This window comes from Balaenoptera ricei, chromosome 2 (genome assembly GCF_028023285.1).
Source record: "Balaenoptera ricei isolate mBalRic1 chromosome 2, mBalRic1.hap2, whole genome shotgun sequence".
In the NCBI taxonomy this organism is placed as follows: Eukaryota; Metazoa; Chordata; class Mammalia; order Artiodactyla; family Balaenopteridae; genus Balaenoptera; species Balaenoptera ricei.
This window is the reverse complement of record NC_082640.1, coordinates 26,518,287-26,535,229: the sequence shown is the minus strand read 5'-3', so window position 1 is coordinate 26,535,229 and position 16,943 is coordinate 26,518,287. Positions and strand designations below refer to the sequence as shown.

The 16,943-nt window shown below is 38.5% G+C and overlaps 1 long non-coding RNA gene across 2 annotated transcripts in view; it reads right to left on the bottom strand.

The window, feature by feature from the left end:
* Positions 1–16,943, bottom strand: part of LOC132359028 (uncharacterized) — a 102,038-nt gene that overhangs the window by 4,752 nt on the left and 80,343 nt on the right. The window contains exons 4-6 of one of the 2 annotated variants that reach the window (XR_009500693.1): positions 9,947–10,061; positions 6,877–6,983; positions 831–865 (exon numbers count right to left, since the gene is read on the bottom strand). This is a non-coding gene — a long non-coding RNA (uncharacterized LOC132359028). Of the gene's footprint in view, positions 1–830; positions 866–6,876; positions 6,984–9,946; positions 10,062–16,943 lie in introns of those variants that run through there. The other variant, XR_009500694.1, reaches the window with a different exon arrangement.

The following is a 16,943-nucleotide window of genomic DNA, read 5'->3' as shown; positions in this document are numbered from 1 at the left end:
TGTGATTTCTTGGGGGAAAGGATTCATTCATTTTGAAAGTTTCTTTAAAGAGAATATTTTTTTAAAAAACTAATTTAAATCAGTTCATGGCTGGGAAAATCTGACCAATGTGTGTATTTCATATATTGTATAATATTTTAATTTTACATATTCAGGTTTCCATTTTGGAGAATCTGAATCAGTAGAAGTTCAGAATGATAGCCCATTTAATTGAAACTTTGAATAAGTAACTAGTCATGGATTTTGAAGCACCTCCAAGGGAGGTCACTTGAATTGCCCACTCTCAATGATCTCCAGAATCCACTCCAACTTCTCTTAATGGGCTTCATATTAATATTTCAGTTCCATAACAGCTTAAAATGAAAATTATCGCTTTGTTGCTCAAATGCCTACGAAGTGCTTCCTGCCTTTAAATTGAGACCAAGCCCACCAAATAGTTTATACCCAAGAGCTTGTGAGGTGTGGGAAGGATGGAAGGAGACAGGCTTTTATTCAGTAGTGTGGACACAGCCCAGCTCTCAGATAAGCAGATTCTTCTCCATCTTACATACCTGAGTATGTTTGAGGAGTAACAGATGGATATTTTGTGGGTAAATCCCAAGCAGAGTTAAGGATAATGGTATTTGTCTGCTTCCATGAATTTTTCTCTATTTATCTTTCTCATGAATTGCTTCAGTAACTTTCCTAATTTATATTTGCCAATGGGTCTTGTTTGCTTGAATTTTAGGAGTATTTAGCCAACTGTTACTAACTCCCAAAGGCCATGGTTTATGGAGCACAACTTACCATAAGCTTACTTCCAGGTTCACCTTGATTTCAAATTTTAATATTATCATCATCATCATCATCATTATTACAGGTATCTCTAGTAAAATCAGAAGATTTTAGGATTTTAGAATTTTAGGATTATTTATTAAAAAAAAAGAAAAAGAGAAAGCCATTGCTGAGTGTTTTTACAGGAGCTCATCCAAACAGTTCCTGTTATTTCCTTATCCCTGTTGAATCATATCCTGTGATTCAAGTTCAGACATAATAGTTTTGCACAGTTCCATTCCATCTAGAACGACCATAAACTGTTGGTACAAAAGTGCCATAAACAGTCTGAAATGATACAGCTATTTGCATGTGTTGTAAGTGGAGGAATACATGTAAATGCTACCAAGCAGCCTGTAAATAGATTAAGGGTGTTTATTTTCAAGAGGAGGTTAATGTCTCAAAATCCAATTGGTAAGCATAGGGCAGTTGACTGGGAGGAAGCTGGGTTTATGCACAAGTACACATATTGCTTCATAAACGAGCTGTGAGGTTGAGTTGGCATGGTCTTCTGATGATAACCTACCCTCCTTCTCAAAGCTCACCTGTGGGCTGTGATCCGTCTGTATTGACCAAACTATTTCCTGTGAGTGTCGCTGGAACCACAGAGTGAAGATGATTAACGAAAGGAATGTTGTTTATATCGTAACCAATGATTGAAAAATCAGCCTACAGCCCTCACGTGTAAAAATGAAATGTTTAAAAACTTTTGAGACTGCTGGGGTGAGTGCCAACTGGATATTTGATGATACGAGGAATTATTATAAAATTTTAGGTGGGAGAAAGGTGTTGAGGTTATATTTTGTAAAACTTCTTATCTTTAGAGGAAAGCATTGACTGCAGTTGCCTTGGCGTCAGGAATTGCTTCAGAGTATCTGGGGAAGAGAGAGTAGGGGTTTATATGAAGCAAAACTGGCCATGACTTGCTATCTCTGAAGTTGAGTGATAGATCCAGGAGGGTCCATGACATGAGGTGTATCCTTGTACTATCCTTGTATTATCTTTGAAATGTTCCCCAATAACAAGTTAAATAAATCAATACTTTTTAGGAAGGAATTCTAGAACGTGTTTCACAAATCTTTTGTTTTGAAAACTTATATAAGGATCAGCAACACAGACTCAACGTGGGATCCGGACAGCCAAGTTCACATTGTTTGTTTTTAGAGGAGATCTTTATTTTCTTTCCTTTGTTTTGGGGTAAGAGGGATATCTAATTACGACTATCTAATTATTTAATAATTTTAAAGTTTTTTGCCTCAAAATATTTGCCAGTTCTCTTTTCATTTCACCTTTTCTCTTCCTCTTTTCTGTTATCTTCTCTTTTTTATTTCCTTTCTCCTTACCCTCTTCTACTCTGACGTTTTATCCAATATTTTTAGCTCTTTTCAGTGGCAGACTCAGCCCAGGGACCTAATATGTCACCACTGGATGCAGACATTTTCCTCAGCTGCTCTGTCCGTAAAGATCTCTTGTCAAATAACATTTCCAAGGCAGACGTGAGTATTGGAGAGGTTATGCCAGTGGCACATAAAGTAGAAAACTGTAAGTTTTCAGGTAGGGAAACATTAACATTTTCCTTATCCCTATTTAGAATCTCATTAAAAATCCAAATAATAGATTAAGGACAATACTTTGATAACCCATTTCCAAGGAGCTCAGAGATTTAAAATAAGTAAAATGCTTATCTTTCCAGTCTCCTCTACTAAAGGGGTTGTTCTAAGTTTCTTAGTTATCTTTTACTGTGCCATAGGGAACAGAGCTTTCAGGTGGGTTGAAAATAATGGGGGGGGGGGTCACTGGCAGCAAGGCTGGTCCAGCCTCGTGTCCCGGGAAGAATGAATTTAGAGTGAATGAAGTTTGAGTCACCACCTGCCTGCCATTTACTGATGTGCAATCTTGGATCAATAGTTCAACATCTCTGAAGACTATTTCCAAAAGGAAATTGGGAACAGGTAATATCTTATTTATAAATTGTCTGGAGGATTAAATTAATCGAGAAACTGTAAAGAAAGTATAAATCTAGTGTTCTCCCTGAAATACTGTAGGAACCCGTTAATGTTCATTTCCCTCCATCTTTGTACCATTCCTAATTACATCCAGCACAGAACAGGATAATAAAAGAGGGAAATCAGATTGAATGTTTTATCTCCTGGATTCCGGAAGACAAGCTGGATATCTAGCCACCTTCTTGTTTCCTTCTTCTTCCCTAAATGAAAGTCTGGAGGATTTCGCTCCCTACTTATAACAAAGATAAAGGGGAATTCCAGCATCCTGAAACAAGGGGTTTCCCGAATAGTCAGCCCATGGAAAGAATGCAATCAGGGTGAATAGAAGAAAGAGCATTGACTCAGAGTAACGGGTAGGTATGGTGATTCACTTACCATGTCTGAGACACAGTCAACTCATGTATGAAATGGGTATAATCATGTCATTTCTGAGCACCTCTAAGTGCTGCTGGGACAATCAAATTGCTTATTAAATGAACTCAGTTGGAAAAATCATAAAGCACTTTATAAGCGTAGAGTGTATAAGTTAAACTATTGGCCACAACACTAAAATATACTTAGACCTGTAAAGACAATAATACAAATAAATAAATGCATGCATACATACGTAAACAAACAAACAAAACCTCAAACACTAGCTGACGTGACCCCAGGGGTGGAGGAGGAACAGCAAGTGTGATTTATCTATTGCTTTGGGAAAGGAGTGTTTATTGCCTTTTGCAGATTTAGTTACTGATAAAAGTTCACCTTGTTCCTTGAGTTGCAGCCTTTGCCCCACAGATTCAGGGAAAAGCCCTGAAAGCAATTCCCAAGTGGAGTCTGGACTACAAGTGAGACAATTGATTTAAAAAAATTCTTTTCTGGCCAGAAGCCATTGTTTATTACTATTTGAATAATGATGTAATGCCTGTAACTTGAGAAAGTTATGTCTTTGGAACTTAGAATTTGGTCTATAATAATAGAATGAGTGGGTATTTATTATAGTAAGAGCCACTATGGAATAGATTCTTCCTCAGTAAAATACCACCATACGGTTAAGAGAGGAATCTCTTTTTCATTGATGGATGAATATCAACGAATAGGAATCACTCCAGAAATGGCCATATGCAAAACGTTGAGCATATTTTAAAAGTTAAAATAGCCTTGATTTTTATTATGTTGATCTCATGATCTCATCATCCTCTGCGAGCCCATTAACAAAGTGTCTTGAATGGAACTTTTAAAAGCCTCACGGAACACCAGCCATCCACGCCCTGACCCTGCAGGCTAAGCCTCTCTCCCTAGTCCTGACCAGAAGGGCTAGGAGGACTGGGAGGATTCTAAGAGTTCACCGCGTCAGGTCTGGACTTCCTCGTCCCACTGTGGACTCCATCCCCCAGAGGCTTGCAGAAGAATACTCAAGGGCACGGCTTCCCTGGTACCTGGTGTGCTTCCTGGGCCAGGAACCCAGGAAATGCACCTCCTGACTCATCTGATTCTCACCTCATTTCCAGCTCTGCTTTCACTTCACACTAGGGCAGAATCCGGACCAGAACATCAGCCTGGCTAGAAACATTTTGGTACCTGAGTGAAAAAACCATACCTGGGATTGTAAGGGAATTATATATCATTTCCCACTTTGCGCCCATAGCCAAGACAGGTGAAACAAAAGCAGAGCCACTGTGCCCCAGAGATTAAGGGGCTCGTTAATGGAAAGCAATGCTGATAATTCACCTGGACTGCAGTCAGGAGGGGAAGCACCTGGTGAAAAGGTGTGGTCCCAGGAGCAGGTGCAGGGGGTTATTGGGACATTAGCATGCCAGTAGGAGAGTGACAAGCAGTTCATGTGAAAGACTAGAGGTGGGACTCAGCGGGAATCTAGCATCAGGACCAAACAGCCAAATTGAGTCTTGTAGAGGCAACCCCAGAGCACTGAGGAAGTCTGGCCAGAAAACGATGCAATAAAAGTGATGTTGGGGGCTTCCCTGGTGGCGCAGTGGTTGAGAGTCTGCCTGCGAATGCAGGGGACATGGGTTCGGGCCCTGGTCTGGGAGGATCCCACATGCCGCGGAGCGGCTGGACCTGTGAGCCACAACTACTGAGCCTGCGCGTCTGGAGCCCGTGCTCCGCAACGGGAGAGGCCGCGATAGTGAGAGGCCCGCGCACAGCAATGAAGAGTGGCCCCCACTTGCCACAACTAGAGAAAGCCCTCGCGCAGAAATGAAGACCCAACACAGCCAAAACTAAATAAATAAATAAATAAAAATAAATAAAAAATAAAGGAATTCCTTTAAAAAAAAAAAAGTGATGTTGGAAGAATGGATGGATGAAAAAGTGGAAGGGTGATTAAAAGCAGGATCACGTGATCGTTTTCAATAAAAATCCTTGGTTGGGCAGTTGTGTGCTGAAATAATCAAGGGCACAGCTGAGAGCATATATGACAACAGAGGATACACTGATTATGGTGAGGAAAGATCCTGGTTTTGAGGAGATGATGACTTTTATTTCTGAGGGTGTCACAGTTTCTCCACAGGAGGTGGTGGGCCAAGTTCAGACCTGCTGTAGGACCTCAGATCCTGTGAGCAGCAGAAGGTTGAAGGTTGCAATGGTGGCTCTGGGTAGAGCTTGAATTCTGCAAAGTCCCACCACCAGCCCAGGAGAGGGGAAAATGGAGGTTGCCCCCTCCCACTCTCCTACTAACTGACCCGAAGGAAACAGGAAGCAAATGGAAATGCATTCCCTCAACCTGTCTCTTAGAATCTACCTTGTGTAGAACTTGCTCTGCATATATGTTGGTAATAAACAAAGCTAGTCTCCAAAGTTTGAATGCAAACCTGATTGTTGGTCTGTTCTTGTGTACTGCCATTTGAAAATTGGGAATATCCAAAATTGAAATATACACAGGAAATAGGAGGTTATAAAAATAGAGTGAGAAATCAGACCTAGCAAGTCTGAATTTATCTACATAGAGGTGAACATTGAAATTCTATGAATGCTAAAAAGTGGAAAAGAGAAGTGATATGACCAAAAGTCATATGATAAATTAAAGGTCCGAGTTAAACTTTTAACACCAAAAGTTGTGGTACATAGAACCGAACAGGAGGCAAACCCCCAAATTTCAGTCTCAGCCTCCAATTTGCTTTTACCATTTCCCTGGATTATTTGTATTCCTTACACGTATCTCTTTAATATTACACTATCTCTGGGTGTGGTGTTTTATTTGTGGAATGGAAGATAAGAGCAATTTTGAAAGAAGTGTCAAAAAACATAAAATTCACATTGATAGCAATAAACCAAATTACCACCTAGTAGATAGATAAGGAAAACAAGAACGATTTAAATATGATATACTGAAATTTAAAAAACCACATCGTTTTGTAAGCCTATCAGCATAGTATCTAATGATAGGATCAAGCAAATATTATTTTCCTTGACATAGCTGAATAATTTGGAAACAAGAGACATGGGTCAAAATTGACCAGAATATTTAACTCAGTAAGCTTGATCTGAGAGATAGAAATAAAAACCTGTCAAATTGCAAACACATCCTTTCTCTTCTTGATCACTAACATGATGATCAGAACCTTGGAAAAATGTGCCTGAAATCATGATTTGCCAGCATTTGGTTATGAAACTTTTCAATCAAGTACCTTTTCATCAGTACTGCTGAGCAGTAGTCAATATCATCTTTAATTTCAAGGCAAAGTAACCTAGGCACAGAATGACTTTCTGAAAGATGTAGAAGAAGTTGGTGTGATAACCCTTCAAAACTAATTCAATGGACCAAGTGAAGGCCACTTGAGGGCAAAATGGAAGACGAAAAAAGTTTAAAAGGTAGTTTGGAGGCTGTTAGTGTCTGGTCAGCCTTTTTCCATAAAAACCTATTCTTAATGGGACTGTAGGAGCCCGACTGATAGCACTTTCTGGTTTCTTTACTTTTCCTCCACGCCCAACCTGATTGAGAAATTCAACAAAACAAAACAGGAAGGCCCATGAGAGACCAAACTATTACCCTTAATTGGGCTGACAGTGGGGTGAGTGGCTTATCTTGTGGGTGAGAGGGCTCCGTGGTACCGACCTCAGAATCAGGCAGAGAGGCCCTCGCATCCAACCTCCCAGCCCCCAAGGCAGGGTCTCTCCAGTGCGGCGGTGCTCCTATAAACTGATCTAGGCACTGTACGTGGCCTGTAAAAGATGTACAATGATATTTATTAAATTAATTGATGAACTGAATTAGAATAACTTGTCTCTGCATTGTTCAATACAAAGAAAAAAACTAAATTAGTTGTTTCAGAATCATCTAATACCCAATAAAACATTTTTAGCCTTTTTTGGGCATAATTTTATATTGTTCCACTTATCTAGGAACTAGTCTGTGTAATGAAAACAATCATTATCGAATAGCAAGGAAAAAATACTTGGGTACATACATCTGTCCTGGAAAGAATGCTTTTCCAGATTCATTATTCATATTGTAGCCTAAAATTCCTACAAATGCAAGACTTGTTCAGAAAAAAGCAACCCCACTTAAAGAAGACGAAAATAGTTTTCTTGGAACTGTCTCACCTGCCCAGGAAAATGGAACTTCTCTGTTTGCACTAACCTTCATAAATATCATTAAATCAAGTCTTTAAAGGAGAGAATAGATTTTTAGAAAGAAGACGTCTTCAAGGTAATCCTTGAAGATTACAGTGAAGTCCATCCAAGGTCAGAAGTGATATGCAAATGGTTCTAAAGTGTGAGGAGGGACTTCCTTGGTGGCACAGTGGTTAAGAATCCGCCTGCCAATGCAGGGAACACAGGTTCGAGCCCTGGTCTGGGAAGATCCCACATGCCGCGGAGCAACTAAGCCCCTGCACCACAACTACTGAGCCTGAGCTCTAGAACCCGCGAGCCACAACTACTGAAGCCCGTGCGCCTAGAGCCCGTGCTCCGCAACAAGAGAAGCCACCGCAACGAGAAGCCCACGCACCGCAACTAGAGAAAGTCCGCACACAGCAATGAAGACCCAACACAACCAAATAAATAAATAAATCTTTTTAAAAATTTTAAAAAAGTAAAGTGTGAGGGAAGGCCTTGGTTTTCTTTTCTGATTTCCACAGCCCTGCTTTGTGACTCGAAGAGTCTAGCTGATTCTATGTTACATGAGGAAGTTGAAAGGAGATAAAATACAAGGTCTTTCCTGGAAATAACATGTATGTTATTTCCTAACTTTTGAAAACCTGCCTTTTTTGTTTTCTCCAGAATAAGGTGTAGTAATCCATAGCAGTAGACAGCAAAATAAAGAATGAAGAGGGGCCCTTTTGAAAGATTTCTGGTGTTTCTCGATTAAGAGGGTGGGACTTAGGCAACGTCATTTTACTGTAATAACAGAAATGCTGGCTCCTACACGTTTATCTTAAAATCTAAAGACACAGAACCGCGAGAAACACTATTTCCCATACAGACTGCAATGAAGCTCTAAAGATGTGGGCCCTTCAAATCACTGGTTGTATTTTCTCTATTCTTTTATTGGGACTCGTGTTTATCATTAGTGGGTCATTCAAAGATACTTTTTGTCTTAAGCAATACATATTACCAATTTTATACCAGGTCCTACGATACATGCTGGTAACAGAACTATTAATAGGTTAGGGCTTTTACCCTCCAGTGTCTCCTAGCCTGGTTGGAGGGATGCGATACCTGAGCTGAATTGGGGAGGCGTTAAAAATCTACATTTTAGAGTCCATCTTCCACCTTTTATCACTTTACCGCTATTGTAAAGAAACCAGAGGCACTTGACAGTTTCTGTGAAATATTTCTACCAGGTAGTGTTAGATGAATGCTCACAGGCCCCAAGAGAGCTGCAGCCAGCTGAGTCCCTGCAAACAGCGGTGACAGTTGCCTTAGCCCATGCACCTTCACCCCAAGGGCAATTACACCACTCAGGTGACATCTGCTTCCTTGGAAACTTGGAGTCTTCAAAACATAAGGGAAAACCAAGTATTTTTGTTTATAAGATTAATAGTTTTTTTTAACATGCTTTGTGAAAATTGAAGAGAAATAGAGGAAGACAGAATATAGAGCTATAGATCTAAACATATATATATATATATCTTCAAGGTCAGAAGTGTTTGTTCTCTCTGTGTATTTATCTATCTAGAATATATATATGTTCTAGATATATATAGATAGATATATATATATATATATATATATATATATATATATATATGCATAAATTTTTCAGTATGTTCTAGCTTCCTGAGCACTCTTGTATGTGATACATGAGGTCTCAAGGAAAGAAAAATCAGAAAATGTCTTTTCTTTTTACTAATATCCAGTGGAGTAAATCGAATGAATCTTTATGCAATTAGGAAACTGATTTTTTAATTCCTTCCAATATGTTTATTCTTGATCTTGGATTACTGTAGAGTTTGAAGAAAATCAATGACACTTTTATATCTATCTATCTGTGCTTGGAACCAATGAAAAGACAGATGCAGAAGTTTGGTAAATGGAAATCAAAACACACGCTAAGTGGGAAGGTGTGACTGAGGAGTGAGGCACAAAGGCTTCTGAACAGTAAACTCAGCAACTAGGCAGACTTACCCTCCCAGACACACGCATTTCTGAGAGCTCAGGGCTCCCCTCCCAGAGGCTGGATCTCATGCTAAGTGCACAAAAGCCAAGAGCCAACAAGAAACAGCCCAGAGACAGAGAGGAGAGGAAAGATAGAGCCTGCACATCCAGCTCCTTCTCTCCTGAACTTACCACTCAGGTGATCACTTTTCCCCCCCAGCTGGGGAAATAACGGAACATGCTGAGGGGCCAGGAGTCTGCCCTGGGAAGAGTTCCTTCATGGAAACGTAAGCTGAGGAGAGGGTCAGCTTGGCCACTGCACGTGCTTACAGCCCCTTGGTGGACCCTCACTCCTTAGAGGTGTTTTCTGAGGTTGTATTCCTGAAGTGATATCACGCTCCCAATACATATAATGATTGCTAATAGGCTCAGAATTATATGTTTATAAACAACGTAACAAAGGCTAATAGGCACTGGAATTCAGGTAAATATCACATTGATCAGAAAGCCAACATAAGGAAGGTTGACCCAGAAACAGGCACCCGTCATTTTCTTTTAAGTAAATAAGTATCAGCCTTAGCTATTACCTGAAATGTGACATGGGATGATGAGATTTCACTCAGGTTCCAGAGCCTTGGTTATATAGGGGACAAACTTCACGAACCACAACTAATTCTACAAGACAGATTTCACAGAGTTTCACTGGGGAAGAAAAAATAAACAGCCTTTTAACAGCTCTTGCTGAAACAAAAACATGTTGAAGCAGAACTTACACCATACATCAAAATAAGCTCTGAGTAGGTTAAAGAGTGGAATATCAAAAAGCTAAAAAGAGATAAGAGGAGAAATAATGATGCCTCCATATTTGGTGTAACAGAAACAAAGACTGACATGTTTCAAAACTAATTTTAAAATTAAAATTTTTAAATTAGTTTAAAAATTAGTTTAAAAAATTAAAATTTGTTTAAAAAATTAGTTAAAAAATTAGTTTAAAAAATTAAAATTTGAATTTTAAAATTAAAAAGTAAAATTTACAGCTAAAATACATTAAAAATTTATTCTGTAAATTTAAAAACTAAAATAAATAACAAAATTAAAATAAAAGCATGCTGACAAACTAGGAAATACATTTGCATGGGTTATCACACATGCATTTTAGCATTATCTTAATTTCAAAACAAAACTACCATGGCTCCAAAGGCCATATCTTTAAGGGATATAAACAAATAACTCTCACAGTGAAAATGCTATAGAATACAAACATATGAAACATCTTTGATTTTGTAAGAAATATACATTGCAAATTAAAACAATTTAAGGTATGATTTTATAGGAACAAATTAGTAAAAGTTGTTTTCATTAAAAATATTTTTCTGTACATTATTAGCATTTATAACTGTTTTTTACTTTTAAAATTATAAATAAACCTATGAGTCTGCACAAAAAGACTGATTGCCATACCCTTTGGCTTGGCAATTGCATAATGAGAAATGTAGCCTCCAAAGCAAGTGAAGTACAGTGATTAAGAGCAGGAATTCTGGAGTCAGGCTGCCTGGGTGCAAATGTTAGTTCTGTTATTTATGAACTATAAATAGTAAAGAAGTAAATGTTTGCTGGACAAGAACACATACAAATGCAACTGGACAGTATGAAAAAGATTTCATAAATTAGAACCTGACATTGTGCTCAAATATGACCTAGCCAATCAAAAGGGTGATTAAAAAAGTTTGTCAAGAAAACTGTAATAGTATAATTGTAAATAAAAATGGTGTGTAGGGAAAGACCACATGTATGTACACTGTGAACACTATAATTTAGAATATGCATACATTCCGAAGGTATTATTTTAACCAGGCTGCATTTTGAGCCACTTGTCCTTAGGACCTCTGGAAGAGTTTCTATGTACATAATATAAGTTATAAAGATATATAGGTTGCAGACAAATCAGTCATTTGTTAACAACTATTGGATGCTTGCTTGTTCTCATACTGCTGTTTACTAGGGAAACAGAGGGGATCCTTGACCTCTGAACTTTCATGGGCTGCCAGAATGGGCAAACAACACTGCTACACCATCATGGTCTTTAACAGGAGTCTTGGGCAGGAAGGTGGTGTGAATCAGAAAATACTGAGAGATGGGTTCCTGGGTGGGGATTAGTGCATGACAACACCTCACTGGAGATGATGACTTTGAGATGAACATGGATCCAAAAGGCAATCGCAAATAAAGACATTAAGGAAAAGCTGGAATATATGGAGAGAGATAGAGACAGAGAAAGAGACAGAGAAACAGAGAGACAGAGGTACAGAGGAAGAGAGGATAAACATTTTTGCAAAAAGTGTTTAATTATATTTGGGTGATTTTATTGTTCGAAATTAACTCAAGTTTTGTATCAAATTTTGAATACAGTGTGTAGTGTTCCTAGTAAATGCTGTGATCCACACGATACTGGGAGTGAAATGGTTAAACAGTAAAACCCTGGAGCTACTTCAAGCAGAGAGGACATTTCTTGTGATTAGGCAGGGAGGTTACTGACACTCATATTTATATTCAGTAGGAGACTTAGTTTCATCTTGAATTCATAGAATAGGAAGCAAAACTGGCTACAGGCCTAGAACATTCCAAAAGACAGATGCTAGAGGGCTACAATGCAAATGGAGAGACACATTATCTGTGTTAATTCATGACCAACAACTGTGCATTTAAGAGGAAACACTGGAAAAGTAATACTTTTGAAAAATAATTAATGAAGAACTTGCATTTAAAATCTGAACTTCCCACACTTCACAAATGTAGAAACAGAATTTTTTTTTTAATTTTATGATCAGGGCCTCTGGACAAAGAAATACACACCAGGGATAGACAAGAATTGTACAGACAAGAATTAGAGAGTACATAGAGAGGATAAAGGGAACAAGAAGAGGAGAAATTAAGATCAAAACCATCAGAGACTCCTTAAGCCAGCATTTCTAGGAGTTGAAGTTCATCCACTCTCTGAGAATGTTAAAGGGTGTTCGGTTCAAAGAGCCAAGAAGTCAAGTAAATTGGGAAATTCTGCGTTAACTAAATAGGGTCACGTCTCTTTATGACTCTTCTTCTCAAAGCATTGATAGACTAATATACATGGAGCCTAAGGGAGCAAAGAGTAAGAATTGAGAGTATTTCCCAGTTTATTTCAACACACACCCCATTTCTTTCACAGAACAACTTGTAAGATTAATACTTGTAAGATTAATACATACATTTGGGAGCATCTTCTCAAGATAAACTAAGAGTTTTTGCATATCTTCAGGGAGATGGAATTGAAAATTAATACTACAATTTTCTAATATTTAATTTGTTGTATGGTTCAGTTAACAAAGCATATAATAAAATTTTAAGGTATGTATTTAGACGAAGCAATCCCTATTGGACCACTTCAGTCAATGCCCCATTGGCAAACCAGGGCAGACCTGACACTCCTTTGTCTAAGGAGGAAGCTAAGACTTACCCTGTGTTCAGGTGCTTTGGCAATGGGTAATATTGCATTAGAGATGTTTCAATAACATGGAAACATATTCTATGACAGGTAGCCTATGTGTGAAGCATGAGACTGTAGCTCACAACTCCGAATCTTGGGTCCCTTTAACCAAACTGCAAATATAGTACCTGCAAAATCTACTGGTATCAAGCATGTTGACCACATAAACCAATCCTATAACGTGACAACAATTTGCAGATAAGAGACCCAAATCGATATCAACCAAAAAGCATTACAATGGAATATTATTCAGCCATGAAAAAGACTGAAATAATGCCATTTGCAGCAACATGGATGGACCCGGAGATTAACATGCTGACTGAAGTAAATCAGACAGAGAAAAACAGATATTGTATGATATCACTTATATGTGGAATCTAAAAAAAATGATACAAATGAACTTAATTACAAAACATAAATAGACTCACAGAAGTGGAGAACAAACTTGTGGTTACCAAAGGGAAAGTGGGGGGAGGGATAAACTAGGATGTGGAGATTAACATATACACACTACTATATATAAAATAGATAATGAACAAGAACCTATTGTATAGCACAGGGAACTATATTCAATACCTTGTACCTATAACGGAAAAGAATCTGAAAAAGAGTATATATATATATATATCTGAATCACTGTGCTGTACACCTGAAACTAACATAACATTGTAAATCAACTCTACGTCAATAAAAAATAATAAATTTTTTAAATTGAATAAATAAATAAAAAGCATAAATAAAATTAGGAAAGTATCTCAGGAATCAGTTGTTGGGGGGGGCTTGATATGGCACTAAATCAGCAATCCAAGAAAACCAACCAACCAAACACAAACTAGCAAGTAAACCCTCCCCACGTGTCATCAGGCTTGGGGCATAAGCCATCAGCTAGGATATGTCACTGTGCTGCTAGCAGTCACGGGGCAAACAGAACATGAGCTCCTTCAGTAAACAAGACCGACTGGAAAACTAGGTCTAAAGCTGAGGCTCCAGGGCTTCCCTGGCGGCGCAGTGGTTGAGAATCTGCCTGCCAATGCAGGGGACGCGGGTTCGAGCCCTGGTCTGGGAAGATCCCACATGCCGTGGAGCAACTAGGCCCGTGAGCCACAACTACTGAGCCTGCGCGTCTGGAGCCTGTGCTCCGCAACAAAAGAGGCCACGACAGTGAGAGGCCCGCGCACCGGGATGAAGAGTGGCCCCCACTTGCCACAACTAGAGAAGGCCCTCGCACAGAAACGAAGACCCAACACAGCCAAAAATAAATAAATAAATTAATTAATTAAAGCTGAGGCTCCAGCACCTCTGAGTCACAAGTGTGCTTCCAAACCCTTCTCCAGGCAAAGCCAGTCACTGTCTCACATCCCCCAGCAGGTCACAAAGGAGCCTCTGAGTCTTATTTTTATCCAGTATCCCAGGGGCAAACATCTGCTAAATATTGTGTACAGGCACATATCACTTGATACAATAGAAATGTGTTTGAAACATATCATGAACCCCTTTCATCCTTCAAAACATATTTCCAATAGATTGTGAATAGTTCTATTTTAAGACATTACCACAAATTATTTTTTAATGGGAAATAAACAGATTTTAAAGAAAATCACCCCCCCCAAAGGCCCTCTATTGTGTAAAGCAGGATGTACGTGTGTATCAGCAGGTGTGCTAGGATGCTGCAGCCCTTTAGTGCTCCTGTCAACACGATGCAAACAAATGTTATGGGAGAAGAACAGATTTAAGTGGGAGATGAATATGTGTGTTCCTTCTAGGCTGTAAAGTTGGAGAGGTAGTTATTATGTTTTATGTATTTTTATATCTTTGTATCTTCCTGGCAGTGAATTCACATGTTTATGGAGTGAATGAATGAATAAATGAATGAATAAGTAACAAAAGGAAAAGGCCGTTACCCAGAAGACAAGGTCAGTCTGGTGATTTGAACATTTCTCTCTTTATGGAGGGCAAATATCTTGTATATTTAGCCACCTTGATGTCTCATGTCATCCACAGTTCCCCTGTACTTGCTCTGGATAAAACAGATGCGGGTTGGAAACAAATTGGCCAAAATGCCATTCGGAGTTGTCGCTCTTTTTTTTTCTTTTTTATTTGAATTTTATTTTATTTATTTTTTTATACAGCAGGTCCTTATTAGTCATCCATTTTATACACATCAGTGTATACATGTCAATCCCAATCGCCCAATTCATCACACCACCACCCCCACTCCCCTGCCGCTTTCCCCCCCTTGGTGTCCATACGTTTGTTCTCTACATCTGTGTCTCAAGTTCTGCCCTGCAAACTGGTTCACCTGTACCATTTTTCGAGGTTCCACGTATATGAGTTAATATATGATATCTGTTTTTCTCTTTCTGACTTACTTCACTCTGTATGACAGTCTCTAGATCCATCCGCATCTCTACAAATGACCCAATTTCGTTCCTTTTTAAGGCTGAGTAATACTCCATTGTATATATGTACCACTTCTTCTTTATCCATTCGTCTGTCGACGGGCATTTAGGTTGCTTCCATGACCTGGCTATTGTAAATAGTGCTGCAATGAACATTGGGGTACATGTGTCTTTTTGAATTATGGTTTTCTCTGGGTATATGCCCAGTAGTGGGATTGCTGGATCATATGGTAATTCTATTTTTAGTTTTTTAAGGAACCTCCAAACTGTTCTCCATAGTGGCTGTATCAATTTACATTCCCACCAACAGTGCAAGAGGGTTCCCTTTTCTCCACACCCTCTCCAGCATTTGTTGTTTGTAGATTTTCTGATGATGCCCATTCTAACTGGTGTGAGGTGATACCTCATTGTAGTTTTGATTTGCATTTCTCTAATAATTAGTGATGTTGAGCAGCTTTTCATGTGCTTCTTGGCCATCTGTATGTCTTCTTTGGAGAAATGTCTATTTAGGTCTTCTGCCCATTTTTGGATTAGGTTGTTTGTTTTTTTAATATTGAGCTGCATGAGCTATTTATATATTTTGGAGATTAAGCCTTTGTCCGTTGATTCGTTTGCAAATATTTTCTCCCATTCTGAGGGTTGTCTTTTCGTCTTGTTTATGGTTTCCTTTGCTGTGCAAAAGCTTTTAAGTTTCATTAGGTCCCATTTGTTTATTTTTGTTTTTATTTCCATCACTCTAGGAGGTGGATCAAAAAAGATCTTTCTGTGATTTATGTCAAAGAGTGTTCTTCCTATGTTTTCCTCTAAGAGTTTTATAGTGCCTGGTCTTACAATTAAGTCTCTAATCCATTTTGAGTTTATTTTTGAGTATAGTGTTAGGGAGCGCTCTAATTTCATTCTTTTACATGTAGCTGTCCAGTTTTCCCAGCACCACTTATTGAAGAGACTGTCTTTTCTCCATTGTATATCCTTGTCTCCTTTGTCATAGATTAGTTGATCATAGGTGTGTGGGTTTATCTCTGGGCTTTCTATCTTGTTCCATTGATCTATGTTTCTGTTTTTGTGCCAGTCTTGATTACTGTAGCTTTGTAGTATAGTCTGAAGTCAGGGAGTCTGATTCCTCCAGCTCCATTTGTTTCCCTCAAGACGGCTTTGTCTATTCGGGGTTTTTTGTATCTCCATACAGATTTTAAGATTTTTTGTTCTAGTTCCATAAAAAATGCCATTGGTAATTTGATAGGGATTGAATCTGTCAATTGCTTTGGGTAGTATAGTCATTTTCAAGATATTGATTCTTCCAATCCAAGAACATGGTCTATCTCTCCATCTGTTGGTATCATCTTTAATTTCTTTCATCAGTGTCTTATAGTTTTCTGCATAGAGGTCTTTCGTCTCCCTAGGTAGGTTAATTCCTAGGTATTTTATTCTTTTTGTTGCAATGGTAAATGGGAGTGTTTCCTTAATTTATCTTTCAGATTTTTCATCATTAGTGTATAGGAATGCAAGAGATTTCTGTGCATTAATTTTGTATCCTGCAACTTTACCAAATTCATTGATTACTTCTAGTAGTTTTCTGGTGACATCTTTAGGATTCTCTATGTATAGTATCATGTCATCTGCAAACAGTGACAATTTTACTTCTTCTTTTCCAATTTGGATTCCTTT